The sequence below is a fragment of the Hylobates moloch genome, unplaced genomic scaffold, assembly GCF_009828535.3.
Source record: "Hylobates moloch isolate HMO894 unplaced genomic scaffold, HMol_V3 SCAFFOLD_2, whole genome shotgun sequence".
In the NCBI taxonomy this organism is placed as follows: Eukaryota; Metazoa; Chordata; class Mammalia; order Primates; family Hylobatidae; genus Hylobates; species Hylobates moloch.
The window spans coordinates 122,906,020-122,923,192 of NW_026652277.1; the positions used below are offsets into that span (position 1 = coordinate 122,906,020).

Below are 17,173 nucleotides of genomic sequence, written 5' to 3' on the forward strand. Positions count from 1 at the left end.
ACATCAGTGTAGACTTTATTTCAACTGTTATTACTAATTGCATGAAGACTACAGCTGCTTCTGATACGTTCTCATAGCAGACAGTTCTGGTCACGACTGGTTTCTGAACCCACATTCCTCTCATTAATTGTTGCATTAACTTTTTCACTGACCAGTTTGACAACCAACCTCACTGATTGTTTTTACATTTCTTTTGATTTTTAAAAAATTAATGGAGTCTTTTAAAGAGCAGTTTAAGTTTACAGATGACTGAGCAGATAGTTTCCCTCATTATTAACACCTTGCATTTGTGTGGTATGTCACAAAGGGACAACTCAAATTGATCCATCATTATTAACAAAGGTCTGTAGTTTATGGTTCACTCTTCATGTTGTAGATTCTGCAGGTTTTGCCAAATGTATAATGTCATGTATCCACCATTACAGTATCATACAGAACAATCTCAATCTACTGTGTTCCAGTTCTTCATCCCTCTGTCTATCCTCCTCCCACACCCCTGGCAACCACTGATCTTTTTACTGTCTTCACAGTTTTGCCTTTTCCAAAATATCCTATTGTTGGCATTATATGATGTATTGCCTTTTCAAATTGGCTTCTTTCACTAAGCAGTATGCATTTAAGTTTCTTCCATGCCTTTTCTTTTTTTAATGTGATATATGTATATATTGTGAAATGATTACCACCATCAAATTAGTTGACACATCCATCACCTCAGATAGTTACCATTTTTATGTGTATAGTGAGAATATGTAAGATCTACTCTCTTAGCAAATTCAGTTATAAAATACAATATGGCTAGCTAGAGTCACTACTCCCTACATTGGATCCCCAGAGCTTATTCATATTATAACTGGAAGTTTGTCCCCTTTGACTACCTTCTCCCCAGTTTCCCCACCCTTCAGCCCCTGGTAACTGTATTCTCTGTTTCTATGAGTTCAACTTTTTTAGCTTCCATGCATAAGTGAGATCATACAACATTTGTCTATCTCTTTCTGACTTATTTCACTTAGTGTAAGCCCTCCATTTTTATTCATGTTACAAATGAAAGAATTTCCTTCTTTTGTGGCTGGATAATATTTCATTGTGTACATATGCCACATTTTCTTTATCCATTCTTTCCTCAGTGGACACTTACATTGTTCCCCTGTCTTAGCTGTTGTTAATATTGCTGCAGTGAACATGGGAGTGCAGACATCTCTTTGAGATACTGATTTTATTTCCTTCAATGTATGCCTAGAAGTGGGCTTGCTGGATCATATGGTAATTATATTTTTAATTTTTCAAGGAACCTCCATACCGTTTTCCACAATGGCTATACCAGCGTACACTCTCACCAACAATGCACAGGGGCTCCCTTTTCTTCACATTCTGGCCAATACTTGTTATCTCTAGTCTTTTTGAGAGTAGCCATTCTAACAGGTGTGAGGTGATTATCTCATTATAGTTTTGATTTGCATTTCCTTGATGACAGTAATGGTGAACACCTTTTCATATATTTGTTAGCCATTTGTATGTCTTTGGAAAAATGTCTATTGAGGTCCTTCACCTATTATTTATTTATTTGTTGCTATTGAGTTATATGAGTTTCTTACATATTTTGGATATTAACCCCTTATCAGAGATATGGTTTGCAAATATTTTCTCCCATTCCATAAGTTGCCTTTTCATTTTGTTGATTGTTTCCTTTGCTGTGCAGAAGCCTTTAAGTTTGATGGAATCCCACTTGTTTGTTTTTGCTTTTGGTATCATATCCAAAAAGTCATGGCCAAGACCAATGTCAAGAATGCTTTTTCTTACATTCTCTTCTAGTAGTTTTATGGTTTCATTTAAGTCATTAATCCATTTGGAGTTAATTTTTGTGAATGGTATAAGATAAGGGTCCAATAATCAGTCTTCCCAAAATAATTTATTAAAGGTACTATCTTTCCTCTATTGTATATTTTTGGTGCTGTCGTCAAAAATTACTTGATTATAAACACATGGACTCATTTCTGGGCTATTCTGTTTCATTGGTCTATACGTGTGATTTTATGCTGGTACCATTGTTCTGATTACTGCAGGTTTGCAATACAGCATGAAATCAGGAAACGTGATGCCCCTAGCTTTGTTCTTCTTTCTCAAGATTGCTTTGGCTATTTGGGGTTTTTATTTTGTTTTGTTTTGTTTTGTTTGTTTTTTTCTTTTGAGATGGAGTCTCGCTCTGTTGACTAGGCTGGAGTGCAATGGTGCAGTCTCCGCTCACTGCAAACTCTGCCTCCAGAGTTGGAGTGATTCTCCTGCCCTAGCCTCCCAAGTAGCTGGGATTACAGGTGCCCACCACCATGCCTGGCTAAGTTTTGTATTTTTAGTAGAGACATGGTTTCCCCACGTTGGCCAGGCTGGTCTCGAACTCCTGACCACAAGTGATCCACACACCTCGGCCTCCCAAAGTGCTAGGAGGGATTACAGGCATGAGCCACAGCACCTGACCTATTTGGGGCCTTTTGTAGTTCCATGCAAATTTTAGGATTTTTTTCTATTTTTGTGAAAAATGCCATTGGAATTTTGATAGAAAATGCATTGAGTTTATAGATTACTCTTGGTAGTATAGACATTTTAACAATATTAATTCTTCCAAATCATGAACGTAGGACATATTTTCATTTATTTGTGTCTTCTTCAATTTATTTCATCAATGTTTTATACTTTTAGTGTATAGGTCTTTCATGTTCTTGGTTAAATGAATTGCTAAATGTTTTATTGTTTTGATGCTGTTGTCAATGAGATTGCTACTTCATTTCAGATAGGTTGTTTTTCATATACAGAAATACAACTGATTTTCACATGTTGATATTATATCCTTTAATTTTACTGAATGTACTTATTAGTTCTAATAATTTTTGGTGGAGTATACAGAGTTTTTATATATAAGATCATGTCTTCTGCAAGCATACAATTTTATTTCTTCCTATCTGATTTGGAAGCCTTTTATTTCTTTTTCTGCCCCAGCGAGGACTTTCAGTACTGTCTTAAATAGAAGACAAGATACTCTTGTCTTGTTCCTGACTTCAGCGTTTCCTTTTTCTTTTTCTTTGTGTTTTTGAGACGAGGTCTTTGCTGTATTGCCCAGTCTAGTATGCAGTGGCATGATCATAGCTCACTGTAGCTTTGAACTCTGGGCTCAAGTAATCCTCCTCTCAGCCTCCTGAGTAACTGCAACTATAGCTGTGTGCTGCCACACCCCGCTAATTTTTACATTTTTTTAGAGACAGGTCTCACTGCTCACTGTGTTGGCCAGGCTGGTCTCAAACTCCTGGCCTCAAGTGATCTTCCCACATCGGCTTCCCAAAGTGTTGGAATTACAGGCATGAGCCACTGTGCCCAGTCAGCTTTCAGCCTTCACCATTGAGTATGATTTTAGCTGTGGTCTTGTGATATATGGCCTTTATTGTGTTGAGGAACATTCCTTTTGAGAGTTTTTATCATGAAAGGATGTTGAATTTTGTAAAATGTTTTTCTGCAGTTACTGAGATGATCATCATATGGTGTTTGTATTTCATTCTGTCGGTGTGGTGTATCATATTTATTTATTTGTATACATTGAACTATCCTTGCATCCCAGGGATAAATCCCCCTTGATCATGGTGTATGATATCTTTAATGTGTTGTTGAATTCAGTTTGCTAGTATTTTATTGAGGATTTTTGCGTCTATATTCATCCGGGATATTGGCCTGTAATTTTCTTTTTTTGTGGTGTCCTTATCTGGCTTTGGTATGAGGATAATTCTGGGCCCATAAAACGTGTTTGGAAGTGTTCTGTCCCCTTCCGCTTTCTGGAAGAGTTTGAGAAAGACTGACGTTAAATTAAAAGTTAAAGATTGAAGCTTTAAATATTTGGTAGAACTCACCAGTGAAGCCATTTGGTCCTTTACTTTTCTCGTTGAGTCTTTTTATTACTGTTCATTCTCCTCACCATTGTTGGTCTGTTCAGATTTTCTATTACTTGTGATTTAGTTTTGGTAGGTTGTCTGTTTCTAGTTGTTTATTTATTTCTTTTAGGTTACCCAATTTGTGGCCATATAATTGTTCATAGTAGTGTCTTATGATCTTTTCTGTTTCTGTGGTATCAGTTGTAACCTTCATGTCTTTTTGAGTCTTAATAGCCCATATCTTTTTATTACTGGATGTACCACAGTTCATTTATCCATTTACCATTTTAAGGACATCTTGGTTTCTTCCAGTTTTGGCAAATTATGTCTAAACATATGTAAACATTGGCGTGGAGTTTTTTGTGTGCCCATATTTTCAACTCATTTGGGTAAATACCTAGGATCATATGGTAAGACTATGTTTAGGTTTGTAAGAAAAATTCCAAACTGTCTTCCAAAGTGGCTGCACCATTTTGCAATCTCACTAGCAATGAATGACAGTTCCTGTTGCTTCATATCTGTACTAACATTTAATACTATCATTTTTTTGTAGGGTTGGGTGGGGAGTTCTAGCCATTCTAATAGGTGTGTTTTTTACTTTATAAATTGATTCAATTACTTAATTTGTTCAAAATAACCAAACAGGTTATGCACTCAACAGGTCTATATTTTTGTTAGATAGAAAACTGGAAACAACATCTCAAAGCAAAGGGCCTTAACTTTCGTATTATTGTTTTGCAAGTTCCACCATCTAAAAAATGCAGTGTCCAAATACTGTTAATGTTAAATTCAGGGAGAAGCTCCCTAAAGAAGTCATGTAACAATTTAATCATTGGACAATAAACTTTCACCAAAAGGCTTCACAGCTCCTAAAAGAAATGACACACAGGCTGGGCGTGGTGGCTCATGCCTGTGACCCCAGCACTTTAGGAGGCTGAGGTAGGCCGTTTGCTTGAGCCCAAAAGTTTGAGACCAGCTTGGGTAACATGGCAAAACCCTGTCTCTACAAATGGGCCATCATGGCGACTTGGCGCCTGTAGTCTCAGCTACTCGGGAAGCTGAGGTGGGAGGATCCCTTGAGCCTGGGAGGTCGAGGCTGTAGTGAGCTGTGATCACATAACTGCACTCCAGCAAGGGCGACAGAGCAAGACCCTGTCTCAAAAAGCAAGCAAATAAACAAACAAAACAAAATTAAAAAACACACACACACGGCCGGTCGCAGTGGCTCACACCTGTAATCTCAGCACTTTGGGAGGCCGACGTGGGTGGATCACGAGGTCAAGAGATTGAGACCATCCTGGCCAACATGGTGAAACCCTGTCTGTATTAAAAATACAAAATTAGTTGGGCATGGGGGCATATGCCTGTAGTCCCAGCTACTCGGGAGGCCGAGGCAGGAGAATTGCTTGAAACTGGGAGGTGGAGGTTGCAGTGAGCTGAGATCATGCCACTGTACTCCAGCCTGGCGACAGAGCGAGACTCAGTCTAAAAAAAAACAAAAACAAAAACAAAACAAAAAACCACACACACAACACCAAAATTTTAAAAAGTGACCCCGAAATTTAAGAAGACAGAGAATTATGAAGGCAGTTCAAAGAGTGGTAGCTTTGGAATTAGCAGCTGGATTTGAATAATGGTTTTACATTTAATAGGCTATATGTGTATTCAGATAATTATCTCTTCTGAGCCTCAGTTTACTTGTCTATAAAACTGGGAAAATAACTCATAGTTACCAAGATGATTTTGACTTTTAGAGATTATGTTTTTTAAAATGCCTAGCATCTAGTTCTTGGTAGCATAATTGCATATCTCTTGTATGCCCCAACAGTGCCCTGCACATGGTTCACAATTCATAAAAATTATTTGAATTCTAGTTTAATTGTTTAATGGAAATTAATTTGAATCATCAAAATTCCCTAGTCTGAAGAAATAGTTGAACTATCCTATGAACACATGAAGTAGCTAAAATGTAGTTTCATTTTTCTATATATTTGCCTGTTTTAAATAGATGGAATACAGAATACACAAGGTATTTTAAATGAAACTTGCTTATACATTATAAGAATTTGATGCATGCTAAAATTTCCAGTAGTTTGGGACTTCCCTGGAATAGCTAGCAGATCACGAGGTCAGGAGAACAAGACCATACTGGCTAACACTGTGAAACCCCGTCTCTACTAAAAATACAAAAAATTAGTGGGGCGTGGTGGCGGGCTCCTGTAGTCCCAGCTGCTCGGGAGGCTGAGGCAGGAGAATGGTGTGAACCCGAGAGGCGGAGCTTGCAGATCGTGCCACTGCACTTCAGCCTGGGCAACAGAACGAGACTCCATCTCAAAAAAAAAAAAAAAAAAAAAGATATTGGCTTCAAAAGCAAACTCATGAAATATGCAACAGTCTAGATTGTATAAACCAGGCAGTTGGCAGAGCTAAGTTACAGTAATTCACCATCTTGGGGTTGGCAGAAATGTGCATACAGTAACTATATTGTCAAAAACCAGAGGCCTGATCTTCTCTCTGTTTATTCTTTTTCACATAGCTTTTCTTCTAAAACAGAAGAATTATGTTTGTTAATATTTGTTTTAAATATTAATGGTAACAAACAAAGGCCACAGATGAACCATTTCATAGGGTTTCCTAATCCTTTTGGAAATTATTTCAAAGAGAAGGAAATTATTGTAAGTAAGCAGGCATAACAAAATCGTGTTTTAAATAAAAAAGGTAAGTATGAAAAGAGGATCAGAGAAGTGACCCTGAATTCCACTCAATTCTCTAAGAAGCTTCAACCTGTAACCAGACGGATTCAATCTCTGGGCCAGATTGGATCCTCAAAACAAAACTGGATCAGGGGCCTAGGCAGATACCCCAAGAAGGGCAGATTCACATGTCTGGCGCCAGCTATGGTGACAACCTCTCTTGTCTTTTGTTCTTTCCCTGTTGGGAACTTCTAGGAATTTACAGACCTATAAAGCCCATCTGTAAATCTCAAGCATGCCCACTTTCAGAGAAGAGAAATGCCAACAACCATTTAGTCTCCGAGGACAACACTTTTAAAGGTACTATTTTATTTAGTGTGTAAACAACTTCTTTATATGAGGTATTTAGTGGTTAGAAAGGAAAACTTGTTAATGGTAGAAAAATAACTTTTGGCAATTTTTAATAGTATGTAATTTAGTGGTATAGATAAGATTTTGATTGATTGAAAGTGAAGCTATAGGCTGGGCACAGTGGCTCACACCTGTAATCCCAGCACTTTGAGAGGCCAAGGCGGGTGGATCACCTGAGGTCAGGAATTCAAGACCAGCCTGGCCAACATGGTGAAACCCAGTCTCTACTAAAAATACAAAAATTAGCCAGGTGTGGTGGCAGACGCCTATAATCCCAGCTACTCAGGAGGCTGAGGCAGAAGAATTGCTGAAACCAGGAGGCAGAGGTTGCAGTGAGCTGAGATCTTACCACTGCATTCCAGCCTGGGTGACAAATCGAGACTCTGTCTCAAAAAAAAGTGAAGCCATGTAAGGACTTTTAATCTATATCTGGTGAAAGCAGAACTTTCAATTATCATAGAGTTTCTACTATGTGACATAGAGTTCTGTATCATTCTTTTATACAATTAATCCTCCAAAAAGGCTGGTTTGGGAGGCAAATGTGAGGCCTGATAATAGCCAGCCAAGTAATTTAACATAAGGCTAGAAACAAAAACCCAAAGCAGCACATCATAAAGATGGAATAATAAAATAAAGTTGGGAATAATGACACTGCCATCCAGCGTTAATTGATGTGCAAAAGCACTCAGTTCCCAGGAGAAAAGAATTATTTAAATGCAAATTTGTATTATTAATACTACTTAAATTGTTGTAATAAATTCATGAAAATAAGACACCTGTCTAGTTTAATACATATATAAAACCTAATAAAATATTTATGAGCCACATCCAGCAGTTTTACCATTTTGCATAAAAAATTGGTAAACATGATGAAATATTTCTCTAGTCCAAGATCAAACATATTAGATATAATTTAGAACCACACAAAGTGATTGCAAATGCTATTTAGTTTGAAAACTATAGGGCACCCTCACACATTCCCATGAAAGAACAAAAAGATCATGCTTTGAAAAAGAGATTTTAGAGCCATTGAATCTCTTTTTAGAGTATGGGAAGAATAGAAATACTTTGGACAGAGCAGTTTCTGACAGAAGGTGATTTGGGTTTATACGAGATATACAGAACTGTTATGCAGTTTTACTGCATGCCACAACATAGGATTTCTTAATATCTTTTACATCAGCCACACTAAGTCATCTGAGTAGAAGTGTATGAATATATTATAAGCTTAGAAAATGGCATCTAAAAGCAATAGAGCATTACAGTGTGAATCAGGAAATTTTTCACATTTTGAAGGTTTCAAATGACTTGGTTTAATAAATAAATAAAACTTGTAATACCTAGGTACTGGTACCACAACAGAGACATAGATCAATGGAACAGAACAGGGCCCTCAGAAATGATGCCGCATAGCTACAACTATCTGATCTTTGACAAACCTGACCAAAACAAGAAATGGGGAAAAGATTCCCTATTTAATAAATGGTGCTGGGAAAATTGGCTAGCCATAGGTAGAAAGCTGAAACTGGATCCCTTCCTTACACCTTATACAAAAATTAATTCAAGATGGATTGAAGACTTAAATGTTAGACCTAAAACCATTAAAATCCTACAAGAAAACCTAGGCAATACCATTCAGGACATAGGCGTGGGCAAGGACTTCATGTCTAAAACACCAAAAGCAATGGCAACAAAAGCCAAAATTGACAAATGGGATCTAATTAAACTAAAGAGCTTCTGCACAGCAAAAGAAACTACCATCAGAGTGAACAGGCAACCTACAGAATGGGAGAAAATGTTTGCAACCTACTCATCTGACAAAGGGCTAATATCCAGAATCTACAATGAATTCAAACAAATTTACAAGAAAAAAACAACCCCATCAAAAAGTGGGCGAAGGACATGAACAGACACTTCTCAAAAGAAGACATTTATGCAGCCAAAAAACACATGAGAAAATGCTCATCATCACTGGCCATCAGAGAAATGCAAATCAAAACCACAATGAGATACCATCTCACACCAGTTAGAATGGCCATCATTCAAAAGTCAGGAAACAACAGGTGCTGGAGAGGATGTGGAGAAATAGGAACACTTTTACACTGTTGGTGGGACTGTAAACTAGTTCAACCATTGTGGAAGTCAGTGTGGCGATTCCTCAGGGATCTAGAACTAGAAATACCATTTGACCCAGCCATCCCATTACTGGGTATATACCCAAAGGACTATAAATCATGCTGCTATAAAGACACATGCACACGTATGTTTATTGCAGCACTATTCACAATAGCAAAGACTTGGAACCAACCCAAATGTCCAGCAACAATAGACTGGATTAAGAAAATGTGGCACATATACACCATGGAATACTATGCAGCCATAAAAAATGATGAGTTCATGTCCTTTGTAGGGACATGGATGAAACTGGAAAACATCATTCTCGGTAAACTATCGCAAGGACAAAAAACCAAACACTGCATGTTCTCACTCATAGGTGGGAATTGAACAATGAGAACTCATGGACACAGGAAGGGGAACATCACACTCTGGGGACTGTTGTGGGGTGGGGGGAGGGGGGAGGGACAACATTAGGAGATATACCTAATGCTAAATGACGAGTTAATGGGTGCAGGAAATCAACATGGCACATGGATACATATGTAACAAACCTGCACATTGTGCACATGTACACTAAAACCTAAAGTATAATAATAAAAAATAAATAAAAACATTATAAAAAAAAGAAAATTGATGTTGAATGGGAAAAATAAAACAGAAAATATTGCTATTAATGACTTGGCATTCAGTACTTACATTATTGATGACTTAACATGCTGGCATGTGATTCCCAGTTGTTTTAAGGTGACACTACAGACGTGTGATTCCGTAGAGCCATTTTTCTCTATCTCTGTTATGGCCTTTATCACTTGCTACCTTTTACATATTTATGTAAAAGTCTTTTTCTCCCTCTAGGTTGAAAGTTTCTGGAGGATAAGAAGTGTATCTGATTTATCTTTCATATCTCCATGGTGCTTAGCACATGATTTACATATATTTGGAACTTGGTAAATTCCCCAGTAGAAGAAACAGTAAATTTTTTTAAAAATTGTGTTTTACAACTTAAATTATTATGAATGGGGAAAACAGTAGAAGAAATGTATACCAATATGTTAATAGAAATTGGGTTAGGATAGTGGAATGATTGTCTTTTCTTTTTTCTATTCTAACTTGTTTATAATACATTATTTTTCTAATAGAATAAATAACAGAGTGACACTTAATATTCTACCAGGTTATATTATTTTATTAGAATTATGGTGACATCTCACCATGACAGTGACACCCCACCCCACTGCCCACCCTCATACTCCCCATCACCAACGTCCTCTCCTCCCCTGTCCTGTCTAGCTGATAAATGATGGAACAGGAACCCAACTCGGAAAAGATACGTTTGGAAGGAGTGGAAAGAGCTGGTGGAGCAGAGGGAAGGTTTAACCCTGAGATTCATTCAGAATTCATTCATTCATTCAGAAACAGAGTGGTCTGGGTGGGAAATGCTTGGGGTCAGACCGCAGCAGTAGGGGAAGAATGCAGAGGCCTCCAAGTCAGAGGCAGCAGCAGAGCCAACCACACTCTAGGGGCCATCAGCCCAGATACCCAGAGACCAACTACCCAAGCAACATTGTGTTCGATCCAGGGAGGAATTAGGAGTTCAAGATCACCCTGGGCAACATAGTGAGACCCCATCTCTTAAAAAAAATATTAGCTGGGTGTAGTGGCGCATACCATGGTAGTTGCAGCTACTTGGGAGGCTGAGGTGGGAGGGTCACTTGAGCCTGGGAGTTCTAGGCTTCAGTGAGCCGTGGTCGTGCCACTGCACTCTAGCCTGGGTGATGGAATGACCTCATTGCAAAAATAAATAAATAAAATTAAAAAAATAAAATATAATAAATGCCTAAAATGGAAAGAAACGTCTTTTTAAAACATTTAAAAATTGTTATGAGTACATAATAGTTGTATATATTTATGGGGTACATGTGACGTTTTGATACAGGCATACAATGTGTAATGATCAAGTCAGGGTAATTGGAGTACCTGTCACCTCAAGCATTTATCATTTTTTTGTATTGGGAACATTATAATTCCACTCTTTTGGTTATTAAAAATATGCAATAATTTATTGCTAACTATAGTCATCCTATTTATTGTGCTACTGAATACTAGGTCTTATTCATTCTATCTAATTGTATTTTTGTATCCATTAACGATTCCACTTCGTATATCCTTTACCGACTACCCTTCTCAGTGTCTAGTATCCATCATTCTACTTTATATTTCCATGAATTCAGTTTTTTTTTCCAGCTCCCACAAATGAGTGAGAACATGCAGTATTTGTCTCTCTGTACCTGGCTTATTTCACTTAAAATATTGTCCTCCAGTTTCATCTGTGTCATTGCAAATGACAGTATTTCATTATTTTCTGTGGCTAAAAATTGTGTCTATATACCACATTTTCTTTATCCATTCATCTGCTGATGGACACTTATGTTGATTCCATATCTTCGCTATTGTGAATAGTGCTGCAATAAACATGGAAGAACAGATTCTCTTCGATATACTGATTTCCTTTCTTCTGGACATATACCCAGCAGTGGGATTGCTGGATCATATGGTACTTCTATTTTTAATTTTTTGTGGAACTACCATACTGTTCTCCATAGTGGCTGTACTAATTTGCATTCCCACCAACCTTTCTCCACATCCTCACCAGCATCTGTTATTCCCTGCCTTTTTTGTAAAGGCCATTTTAACTGGAGTGAGATGATATCTCATTGTAGTTTTGAGCTGCATTTTCCTGATGATTGGTGGTGTTGACTGTTTTTTCATATACCTGCCAGCCATTTGCATGTGTTCTTCTGAGAAATGTCTATTCAGATATTTTGCTCATTTTTAAATTGGATTGACTTTTTCCCTATTGAGTTGCTTAAGTTCCTTATATATTCTGGTTATTAATCCCTTGACAGATGAATAGTTTGCAAATATTTTCTTCCATTCTGTGGGTTGTAGAAATGTCTCTTAAGTGGCAGGATCAAATGTTTGTTTTCTGCCATCCCTGGGAAGAGGGTGTGAGAGCCATATTATTTAATTTATCATTTAAAATGGAATTATAGTCATCCTTGGGTATTGTGGGGGATTGGTTCTAGGACCCCCTCAGATACCAAAATCTGAGGATGCTCAAGTCCTTGATATAAAATGGCCTAGTATTTGCATGTAGCATAGAAACATCCTTCCGTATACTTTAAACCATCTCTAGATTACTTATAATACCTAACACAATGGAAATTCTATGTAAATAGTTATACTATATTGTTTTTATTTGTATTATTTGTAGTGTTGTATTGTTATTTTAGATTTTTTCCAAATTATTATTTCCAAGAAATAGTAATTCTACATCATGCAGGAAAAAAATGCTATTATTACAGGCCTTACATTTTATTTTAGATCCAAGGTTGGTTGAATCTGTGGCTGTGGAACCCTCACATAGAGGGGGCTGACTGCACTTACAAGGTACATGATAATCCATTACATGTTTCTGTTAAAAAAGAAAATTTAATTGGGAGGCCATTAGGCTGAGGTGACTCCAGTGCCTTGGGCTCCTATGTAAACAAACCAAAGCCCAGTGTAAACAGTAAAACAAAACTTAAGCTTAACCAATCAGAAATTGCCAACCAGCCTCTAACTAGGGACTTTCCACACTAACCACTCAAGTATATTTTCTTTGTCTTGCTTCTGGACCTTATAAGTTTCTCTCTTGCCCGTCCCCCTACAGTGAAGCTCCGAACCACTTGTGGCCTAGTGCTGCCTGATTCATGAATTGCTGTCTGCCCAAATAAACTCTTCAAAATTTTGTTTTGCCTAAGTTTACCTTTTAACATTCCCAACAAAGAATCTCTAAGCAAAAATCATTTTGTAGATTTTCAATTCAACAAATGATCTTGGAACCTAAAGACTTAATAACTGTGCATCCTGAACAAGTGCTGTTCAGACTCACTTCAACAGTATCAGCAAGAAAAAATGTGACTTTGAAAGTCATTTAAGGAAATAATAATTCTATATCATACAGAAAAAAATGCTATTATTATAGTTCTTACATTTTATTTCATGAGAAACTACTAGTGGCACTGCATAATTGAAATCAATTTGAGAAGGGGATTCAATGTTAAAATTCAAATACAAAAATAGATGCAATTAGCTGGGCATGGCAGCTCACGCCTGTAATCCCAGCACCTGGGGAGGCTGAGGTGGGAAGATTGCTTGAGCCTAGGAGGTAGAGGTTGTAGTGAGCCAAGATGGCACCACTGTACTCTAGCCTGGGTGACAGAGTGAGACTCTGTCTCAAAAATAAAGATGCAATTAATTTCCTTCTATGCAATGAATATTTACAAAGCAGCTACCATGTGCCAGGCATTGTTCTCTAACAGTGAAAAAGATATAGACTAGTGGAAGAGTTTCGGAGTAGAATTCCTTTTCTCATAAGATGGACATTGTGCTTTTGCATTGGTTAAACTTTTATCTCAAAGGAACCAACTTATATTCTGCAGTAATATCCTGTTCTTCAGAAACCCCACTTGTATTACACTAAAAATTTCTTCCACATCTTGGAACCCTTACCTGGTGCTATTTGAAAAAACTTCAGCTTTTACAAAGTTTCATTGTACATAAAGTTTTGTTCTACCTGAGAGAAGAAAGAGAAATAGCACTACAAGGGGCACTGAATTAATATTCTTATAAGAAGGAGTGGATGGCACATAAAACATGATGGGCTGAAATGATGAAGGCTTTTCTCTAGGATACCTAGAGAGACCTCAGTTGAGCTGTGAAAATATCTCAATGAAATTGGACAGAACCAAAATTTTAAAAACTGATTTAAGCTGAATCAAAGAAACTTGGCCTTGTTCTTTCATTATGTAAACTTACAGCCATTTAAAATAGAGTTACACTTAATGACACATTTTACTTGTAAACCACATTTGAGCTCAAGCTACTGCTGATGATTCAAAAGAAGAAAGGTTCATGTTTGAATAATTTTTCCTCATGCTGTCACTAACAGATTTGGAAGATGTGTAACTAGCATTTTGGCATTAAATTGTCCTTCAAGTCAGATTGGGGACATTTTAATACTCTCCAAGTCAGGAACACAGTCAAGAACATGGTCAGTGCAGCATGAAAAATGCAAGGACACTGATTTGGAGGAATTAGGCTTAAGCTGAGTGTCACCACTGTTTACTAACTGTGATTCAGTCTTTCTGATTTTTATCCGTAAAATGGGATCCTTCCAAGGAACAAGCAAATGAAATCACATGTAGGCATGTGCTTTGTAAACTATAAAGTGTTAAATAAATGTAAGACATTGTTTTGTAATAATTTGTGAGATAAATTTACATTTAATAAGAGTAGTAATCTCAATTCTGATGGCCTGAGACACTTGATATTATATCAAGTGGAGCTAAAATTCTATGAAATTATGTAAAAACAAATATTTTAGGATCTTATAAATAAAATAAAATTACTCTTATTAAGATCACCGAAGCTTGAATTGGAATAAAAGAAAAAAGGAGACAATTACAGTTCAAAACACAAATTATCAGTTCTTAGGGAGAAAAGTGTTCTAAAGTTCCCTGCCAATCGTTAATAGCTAGCAGGTTTTAAAACTAGTCAAATTTAGCATAACAATAAAACTTGAAGTTATGTTCAAATCATGCTGATATTATATGCAAATGTACAGTTCAGCATTACAGTCATGGTAACACTTAGGATGAGATGACTAAGGGTTAAAGTAACCAGTGTTTCGGTCTTGCTGCATCTTTTCACAACTGTGAGATTTCCAGTCTTGAAATAACACACAGTTCTATCAAATTAAACCTGCATTTTATTATAACAGGTCTATATGATACTAATGCTTACTTGTATTTTTGATTGATATGTATGTGTTAAATACACAGAGGTATTTTTCTAGGATATGTGTCATTTCTGCTTTCCATCTGGTTTGATTATTTTGAGATAGTATGTGGTTTGCTAAGACATTTCAAACCAGACATACAATACAGCTACCTAAAAGTCACTGTAGGTTTTTTATTTTTTATTTTTTGTAAAGTGAGAAAACCTGAGTGCAAACCTAGGTATTGGATAATAGCGTATCTGTTAACACCAAGGAATGGTGCCAGCCCTATGCAGAAGTGAAGACTGTGAGGTTCCAAAGCATCCCTTTACCTCCTCTTTCAGTATCCATTTATCCCATTATGTTTGTACCCCTTTCTCCTTATAGCAAAAATAGATTTCTGGGAAACTTACATATAAAATCTTGTCCCCTCTGCCACATGATTTGAGCCAGAAGTCTGCATCCCATTTCTGTGTGGCTTTGTTCTCTGCTGACTTTAATGGTTAGAAAGCTATCTGATAATTAATCCCTGTAAAATTATTACCTGGTAGTACTAACTTAAGATGTGAATTCTATCTGGGATGCTCTGCATTTTAATACTTTATAAATATCTCAAAGTCTTAAAGATTCAAGAAATGAATTTCTCCCAGAGCCATTGTAAAGCCCACTGACAAGCCAGTGGGTGCTTCCTGAAGGCCTTTGATTGCATCTGGCAGACAGCTGCCTTTGTGTCTGCTTGGAAGAGCCGCCCATGATGGCTGTGTGTGGCCAAGAAATAGAAGAAACCATTCCAGTGATTCCTTTAGTTCATGCTGAACTTGAATAGCTCAGTAGTTCATCCAGACTAATGATTTAAATCTTGTCACATCGTCCCACTTATGGTAGATGCTAACATACAGAAAAAGCAACGTCCTTTACATAACCCCAGTACTTCCTCTCCCGTTCTCCTTGCCGACTTTGCTTCCTGGGTCACTGAGAAAATGAAAATCACTAGAGAACTTTCACAACCTCTCACCACATCTCCCGCTTGCCAGCAACTACTCTCCCAGATACTCTTCTCTTTTTGTTCATGAAGAATTGTCCATATTTCTGTTTAAGGCCACTGGATCCCATCACCTGCTCAAGGTCATCACTCCCGCAGTTCACTCCTCACTTATGGATCATTTCCATCTGCATGCAAATGCACCATCTTATCTGAAAATCAATAACAACCCCCTCTCTTGACCCCACTTTCTGCCCAGGCTACTGATCATTTCTATTACAGTTCACATCAAAACTCCTTGAAAAACTTACCTACCCTTACTGTTCCAACTTCTTGCCTCTCATTCTCCTTCAACCTGCTTCAGTCAAGTTTTTGTTCCTGCTCACTCCGCCAAAACTGCTCTTGTTAAGTTCCCCAGTGACTTCCATGTTGCTTAACCTGATGGTTCATTCTTGGGCCTCTCAGCCACATCTGAGACAGTTCATCACTCCCTTCTCCCAGAAATTCTCTTTGCTTGGCTTCCAGGATCCCAGGCTCTTCTGATTTTCTTTCTACCTCATTGGCTGTTCTTCCTCAGATCCTTTGCTGACTCTTCCCCCATCTTTGTCCCCTTAACAATGGAGTGCTCCAAGGCAAGCCCTCAGACCATTTTTCTTCTGGATCTACACTCACTCTTTTGGCCATCTCATGGAGACTCATGGCTTTAAATACCATGTATATGCTGAATACTCCCAAAGCTGTCTCTATAGCCCAGACTTTTCTTTGGAACTCCAGGCTCCTATCTCCAGCTATCTACTCTACTTCAGTGTCTAGCAGGCATCTCACTCTTAATCCTCATTTTACTTTCCAAGTCCACTCTTTTCTCTCCTCCCCCTAGTCTATTCTCAGCAGGCTAGCCAGAGTTATCCTATTAAACCATGGGGCAGATCATATCACTCTTCTACTTCAGACCCTACAGTGGCTTCTGGTCACTCTTAGAAAAAATCAAAGTCCTTACCATGACTTATTTAGGCCTTACCCAGTCTGCCCACAGTTACTTTCTGTTCATTCTGTGCCAGCCACGCTAGCCTTCCAGCTGCTCCTGGAACAGGCCAGTCATGCTCATGCCTAAGGGCCTGCTCAGTTGCTGTCCCCTTTGCCCAAATTGCTCTTCCCCCAGATATCTGCATGGATTCTTCCATTGCCTCTTTCAAGTCTTCATTCAAACATTCCTTTTTGTGGAGGCTTTCCTTGACCACCC

At 37.8% G+C, this 17,173-nt stretch overlaps 1 long non-coding RNA gene across 3 annotated transcripts in view; it reads left to right on the plus strand.

Annotated features, from left to right (window-relative positions):
• Window positions 1–17,173, plus strand: part of LOC131382859 (uncharacterized) — a 51,732-nt gene that overhangs the window by 3,086 nt on the left and 31,473 nt on the right. For all 3 annotated transcript variants that reach the window (XR_009212446.1, XR_009212445.1, XR_009212447.1), the window contains exon 3: window positions 6,857–6,961. This is a non-coding gene — a long non-coding RNA (uncharacterized LOC131382859). The remainder of the gene's footprint in view (window positions 1–6,856; window positions 6,962–17,173) is intronic.